Consider the following 7,084-nt stretch of genomic DNA (forward strand, 5'->3'; position numbering starts at 1 on the left):
TCTCTCTCTCTCTCTGTGCCATGTAAGCCGAATTCAAATTTCTGTGAGTTTCCTGTCAAAATCCTCTATACCTAGAGCTTTTTTTTTTTTTTTTCCCTTTTCACTACTAAAATTATTGAATATGTTTAGTAAGGTAATGACTGTAATTATTATATTTGTCAAATACTGCAGATATATGAAATGGAGGTTTGATTCTTTTGAAGGGCACTGCAATAGCTTGCAATTAAATCACATGACTATCTTGATTCAGTCTAAATCTAAAATATTTGAAAAGTTTAGTTCACCATTTTGATTATATATATTGTATAGACTACATAATTTTGGCAAAATATCATTTTTAGCTCCAATAAATAAAAAACAAAGAATAAATATTTTTATTGTAAAATATTTTTATTGTAAATGTTATGCCTCTTATCAAACCACTTCAGCACGTCGAGGCCCAATCCTATACGAGACGCCACATGTCCCTACGAAGTGGCTCCAAAGCGATATCAACCTCGGCCAAACTCCATCTTGACGCACCACAAGGCATACACATCACAAACTAAATCTACTTAATCAACCGAAGTGTCCCCCCAAAATCGAAGCTTTGGGCACTCCGAGGTGCTCCCATAACAGTCCCTTCGCCACCAGTTTCAGAAGTATATCTGTGTCATGATCCTAACATCCCCATGGGTCTAGTTGATGTGACATATCAACTTTATGTCAACTCAACTCAAGAGAATTAATAACCCGCCCATTCTAAACGCGGCTGATTAACACTTGAGCAAACGTCTCACACCGTCAGATACATACACATGTTCCACATCCAACGGTGCTCCTCGTCTATAAATACTCAAAGTTTGGCAAGAGACAAAGGTAATGAAACTCGTATTAAATTTAGCTCTCCAGAGACAAGAAATACTTATTCTCCTCCACACTCTCTTGCACGATTCGAGCACCGTTCCGATAAACGATCACTGACTTGACCGTCGGAGTGTATGTGGCCATCGTCGCCCCCATTGGTTCCAGCCGTGTGCTGCTGACCATTCGTTATTGTGCCCAGGGAGGAACGTGTGGAGTGCTATCGCTTGGTCACTTGGAGATTCAATTCGCGAGGTCAACAGTATATATAAGGTGTGCAACATACGTGCAAGAAAATAAAGATGTGTTTGTAATATTTGAATCTAATTCTGCTTACATGATTATTAGAATTTAATTATATTCGACAGTATTAATATATAAATGACTCAAAACATTTAACTTTACCTAATGTGCATACTTGATCATACTCTTATTGATTAAGTCGTGCTTGCTTGGCCACGTCATCATAGAACTCAGTGTCTGATAATGACAAAAGTGATAACGGAGATTAAATGAACTTTTACTAGCACGTTAATTTCTTAAACAGACAAGCGTATGTACGTGTACAAACTACAAATTTTACAAGGTTCGCATGCAGCACATAGTACATCTCAAATTTGTTTAACAAAAGAGTAAAGTTTTCCACCATTTAAAATTATGCCTTTGTTTAAGTCACATTATTTTCATAAAAATATATTTTTGAATAATGTATTGATGAAAAATGTCAAATATGTGGTTAAAAAATAATAAAAGATTTTAAATAAACGTGTAATATTATTTTATTGAAAAATGTGTCACTGAAATGATGTCAAAACACTATTTAAAAATATTTTTTTTTTAAAGAATGTGACTCAAACAAGGCCCGTATGTATATTGTATATACTAAATAATTTTCACTAAATATCTTTTCTAATACAATATATATATAAAAAAGTATAAATCATTTATATGAGACATGCAATATACTAAGTGCATGTTTGGTTCTAATTTTTTTTATCGTTATTTTTCTAAGTTGGTCGTCATTTTTGACTTTTTCTCTTACACGTAGAACCCACTTTTCTCTCTAACGATTGAAAAATTAATTTTCATAATTACTATCGAACAAGCTCTAAATATATGAAATGTTTGCATGTTTTTGTATCTGTTAATAATTATATTAAAAAATGTGTAGATAGAAATGACTTGAACATTATTACTGGGCATACTATGTCATACTATTCTTGATCAAGTCATGCTTATTTTCTTTAGCTCACATCATATTAGGAACTCGGTGTATGATAATGACTAAAGTGACAACTCAGATTCAACAAACTTTGACTAATATATTAATTTCTCAATAGATGAGTGCATTTACGTGTACAAACTACAAAATAGGGGTAACTAGCTACAAATTTTATTTGCACCACGTAGTATAACTCTAATATATTTAACTAAAAAAAGTTAAATTATCCATGATTTAAAATTATATGCATGTACCCCAAACTTTAGGCAAAATAGCATTTTTCAACTCCAATAAAGAAAAACATAAATTATAAATTCGCTTATCGATATAAGATGTGCGTCACACATGCAACAAACTAATGATATGAAATGTTTGTATGCTTTTGAATCTAGTCCTACATATGAGATTTAGAAGTTGATTGTATTTGACAAGGGCATTCTTGTTCATACTCTTCTCAATTAAGTAATACTTATTCAATCATTCTTAATGTAATTCAACGTATGATAATGACAAAAGTGATAGTAGAGATTTAACAAACTTTGACTAACATGTTGATTTCCCAACAGACACGTTAGAGACGGATTTGGGGGGGCTGTACTGGGCTGTAGCCCCCCACACTTAGGCCCAAGTGCTTTTTTTTAAGATATTTTTTAATTTTTTTGGTAAAAAATCAGTTTTTTATATGTAAAATTTTTTTTTCTGCATATAGTAGTCCGATTTGAAATTTTGTAGCCTGGTCTTAGATCCAATCTTGGATCCGTCCCTGAGACACGTACATTTACGTGTGCAAACTACAAATGGGATATTTCGTTACAAATTCCTCATGTAAAATTACGTCAAAGTAAAGATATATCAATGAGTGCCGAGTTATTTACATCAACGGAGAAACATATTATTGCATCATTACTTATTTTCTTAAATCAGGGAGATTTGTGAAGTTGAGTTGAAGGATTTTCTTGTAATTAGAATAAGTGAGATATAGGGATAAAAAGTAAGTTTGGATCATGCCTTCTGCTAGAGGTTTTCCCCAGCTAATAAAAGCTCATATGAAACACGATTGTGTTGAAAAGTGATAGTTGAAGAGACAAATAAATGTGAATGCTAACTGGTTTCAGTTCAGTTTGTACAACGATTCTTCTCGTCCCGACAACCTCAGTGGTTATTCTAACCTGTGTTGAGCTCCACCACAATGCTAAAAAAATGCTACCACTGCTCCTAAGTCAGCTTCTACTCACTTGCCGGGTCCTTTCTCCTAAGTATATTTTAGTTACTGTTTGATCCTAATTTTTAAACAAAAAAATTCTCAATTTTTTTTTAATCAAAATCTACTAAAATTTTGATTTTTAGTCAAAACAAACGGGGCCTTAATTTGTTACTACACATTATAAGCTTGTTTAATAATCGAGCATGTATCACTTTTCGTAATAGTCTAGAACAATATTTTGTACTCTTGTATGTGAACGGGATTCAGAATTCCAACTTAATCCTAATTTAAATTATTTGGGCACCTCAAGACAGCAGCTCGATTCTTCATTATTGATGCATTCAACTCCAAAATTTTCTTTTAAGCTACATTTTCCACGTTAAATTACGTTTGATTTACAAAATCTCAAAGACTTCTTTCACGTCAATTCTGCAAATCAACTGCATTATTTGGGATATTAACAATAATTTAACGCAGAATTAATGTTTATTAAATTGTCAAGCACAGTTTCTTTTGTGTAATTTGAGCCCCGTGGCAGCTAGAAGATAGGTTAGGCAAGTTATGACCTTGCATTTTTATAAATAATGCATCATCCCAATGCTGGCCTAATTCTAGTTAATTTATATAAATTAGGCTGGACACTCTTGTCCCAAAAAAAGAGAGACAATTCTAACAAAATAATGACCTTATGACATGTTTGGCATGATTGGGGACAGGATAGAATTAAATTTAGGATTAATTAAGATCCATGTAACCAAATATATATATACACACACACACTTTTGCATCTAAAAGGGTATGGCCATAACATGAACAATTGACGTAATTAAAAAAGACAAATAGGTTAAAAATTTATTTATTGTACATTGTAATGCTATTCAATATTGCTTGGCGTGTATAGTAAGCAAAATTAAATAAATGAAAGATGTGAACACAAGATGTTTTTAAGACACGACCAATTAAGAATGATCATGAAAAAGTCATGCGTTGGAGATTAGGAGAGATTAAAACCTTGACAAGGATTTCTTTTTGTTTGGTTGAATTGACAAAGCTTGGAAGTATTGATTCCCCCAATAAGAAATGGTTAGTTATTTCTTGGTCAAAGGTTGAGGGACAAGCAGAAGCACCTGCGAAGTTCAGAAAAACAAGTCGGGAATACTGTATTGATTCCCCGAATAAGAAATGGTTAGTTAATTCTACATAGCGTCTTAACACATTTCTTAATACTCGAGCTTTTGAAGATGGGTTTAGGTACGAGGAAATTGTAAAAGAAAGTAGGCGGGCTAGTATAGTCAAATTTGGTTGGCATTTTCGTGTGTGGTCTCTAGTCCCAATACTACTTATAAATTCTTTCTTTTTTGACATGTAATATAATATAATCAGATGGTGGATGTGTCAATTGATTGAAATAGATAATTGCCCCGATTTGGCCCCCATTTTGTAGAAACGAAAATTGGTAGAATATTATTTTTTTGAAAAATGAATTGTTGAAAAAGAAAGAAAAGTTTTCAATTTAAGTGTAATATTATTTTATGATAGATTGTGCAGTTGAAAATAAGAAAATGAAAAATGAAATGTAATGAAATAGAAATTAATGGGGCCATATGGAGGCTCATTTTCAAGATGTGTAAATCGAGTTTTTTTTTTTTAATTCATGAAATTATGATAATTTGAAAAATGTTGTACATTACTCTCTCAACTTTGAAAAATGTTGTACATTATTCACTGTAAACTCGATATTTTTCAAAATTTAACAGTTATGCTAGTGAGTAACGTACAGCATTTTTCAAAATTCAGTGGCCAAAACTCAATATTTTAAATTTCAGTGAGCAATTGAAAATATGGATCTAAGTTCAGCGACCAAAACAAGACATTTTAAATATCAATGACCAATCAAAGACATGAACCTAAGTTCAATGATCATTGGAACAATTAACTCAAAGAAAGAAGGAAAAGGGGGCAAACAATGATGAGGTACAAAGTTTGATTATCGAATTACAAATATATCGTTGTTGAACTGGACCACGAGAAATACTTTGAAGATTATTCGGAGTCAATTGGATGCAACTAGAGGTCAAAAAGGAATTGAATATGATCAGAATATTATCATAAATCGATTTCCAATCACAAGATATCTTCCAGATTTTTAGTTAAAGATTGTGATCCATTTTTGGCATAGAAACGTCCAAACTAGAAAATTTCAACTTTTACCAAAATTATAGCCATTTAAGTTAGCTTTTTCAATGTACTTTGAATCACCTCATTCGAATATTGGAAAAGAAAGTTACGATCAAAATACTGACTCCTATGCAAATATAAAAACTTGCGTTCTCAAAGGTAACTTTCCTTATTCGATTTGAATTCCATCGGAAACCAATTTGTACGTGATTTCAACCAATTTTTTACTCTTACAAATACGTAACAGCATTATACATTAAAAGACCTCTTCAACACCTCTCATATACATAATATACTCCAATACTTATCAATTATTGTTAAATAAAAAAAACTCATAGTTTTTGTGAGAGAATTGATTGGGACTTGCAAAAATTCAATCAAGTAAATATTCAAACTTGATTTTTGGGCAAAGAAGAGAAGGCGTAAATGGAGATTCATCAAGAAACTGTCGAAAAGACTCAAAATTTCAATATTTATCTTCATCTTCTCAATTTATCAAAATCCTAGTTATGTCTTTTCACTTAAATATGATTTCTTGTAATTTCGATATGTTAGGCTAGTTGTATACATTACTAGGATAAGATGAACCCTTTTTATGATATTTTCCTTTTTATGATATTTTTAAATATTTAATTAATTATTTTAACTTTAATTTGATTTTATTTATGGTGTTTATAATCATTTTTATTGTTCTTTTTAATTGCTTGATGACCAATTAAATTTCTAGTAAGTTTATTGTTATTGAGAAAGATAATATGATTTAAGCACAATATAATGAACATTGTAAGGTTCGATACATGATGGAAATATGTCTCTATGTTTTATATGGTTTTTAATAGGTGTTCTAATACTTGTTAATACATTTCTCATGTTTGTATTTTTCATTCAGAGATAGAAAAGTCATATGGGGAATATATTTGATTGCTATTGCGAGAGACTTTCAATTAAATTAGGAACATTGACCAAAACAAGTGATTTTAAATTGTCAATTTAATTGTTACACTAAAAATAAAATAAAGAGGGAGATTCAACATCTTAGCAATGTATCTCACAAGCTTTCACTAATTTAATTGATAATTTAGGGATCAGTAAAATCATTAAATTGTTTTCTATTCGATTAAAGTTGTAATTACTTTTAACTCGATCAAACACATAGTCCTCATGGTTCGACACCCTATTCATTACTTCATTACTTGTTCATGATTTCTTTCACTTGTGAAAAATCAAACGATTAGTTTATGTGCATAATTTTTATTGTGTAAATATATGGTTGAAAATGAGTATGTTGTAGAAAAAGGAGTTTTAATTTAAAGGCTATCATATAGGGGCTTATTTTAGTATTCGTTTGGAATAGATTATCTAAAGTGAAAATTATATATTTTTTCGAATGAGTGGTTAAAATGTAGGTTTCACATGCAAAAAAATAAAAAAATAGAAGTGTGATAAAAAATAAGTTCGAGGAAAACATTTTTCAGATAAACGCTCTAGTGATTTTAGTCCTAAATAAGAAGGAAAAATGGAACGAAATTCATGAAAATACTATGATTGGTACATTATATCTTGTTTTGATAGGTCCTTTGCATATGATACCAAAGAAAGCCCAACAAAAGAGTTTCAGCTGGTCAATAGTTCAATCA

This window comes from Olea europaea, chromosome 10 (genome assembly GCF_002742605.1).
Source record: "Olea europaea var. sylvestris chromosome 10, O_europaea_v1, whole genome shotgun sequence".
Taxonomy (NCBI): Eukaryota; Viridiplantae; Streptophyta; class Magnoliopsida; order Lamiales; family Oleaceae; genus Olea; species Olea europaea.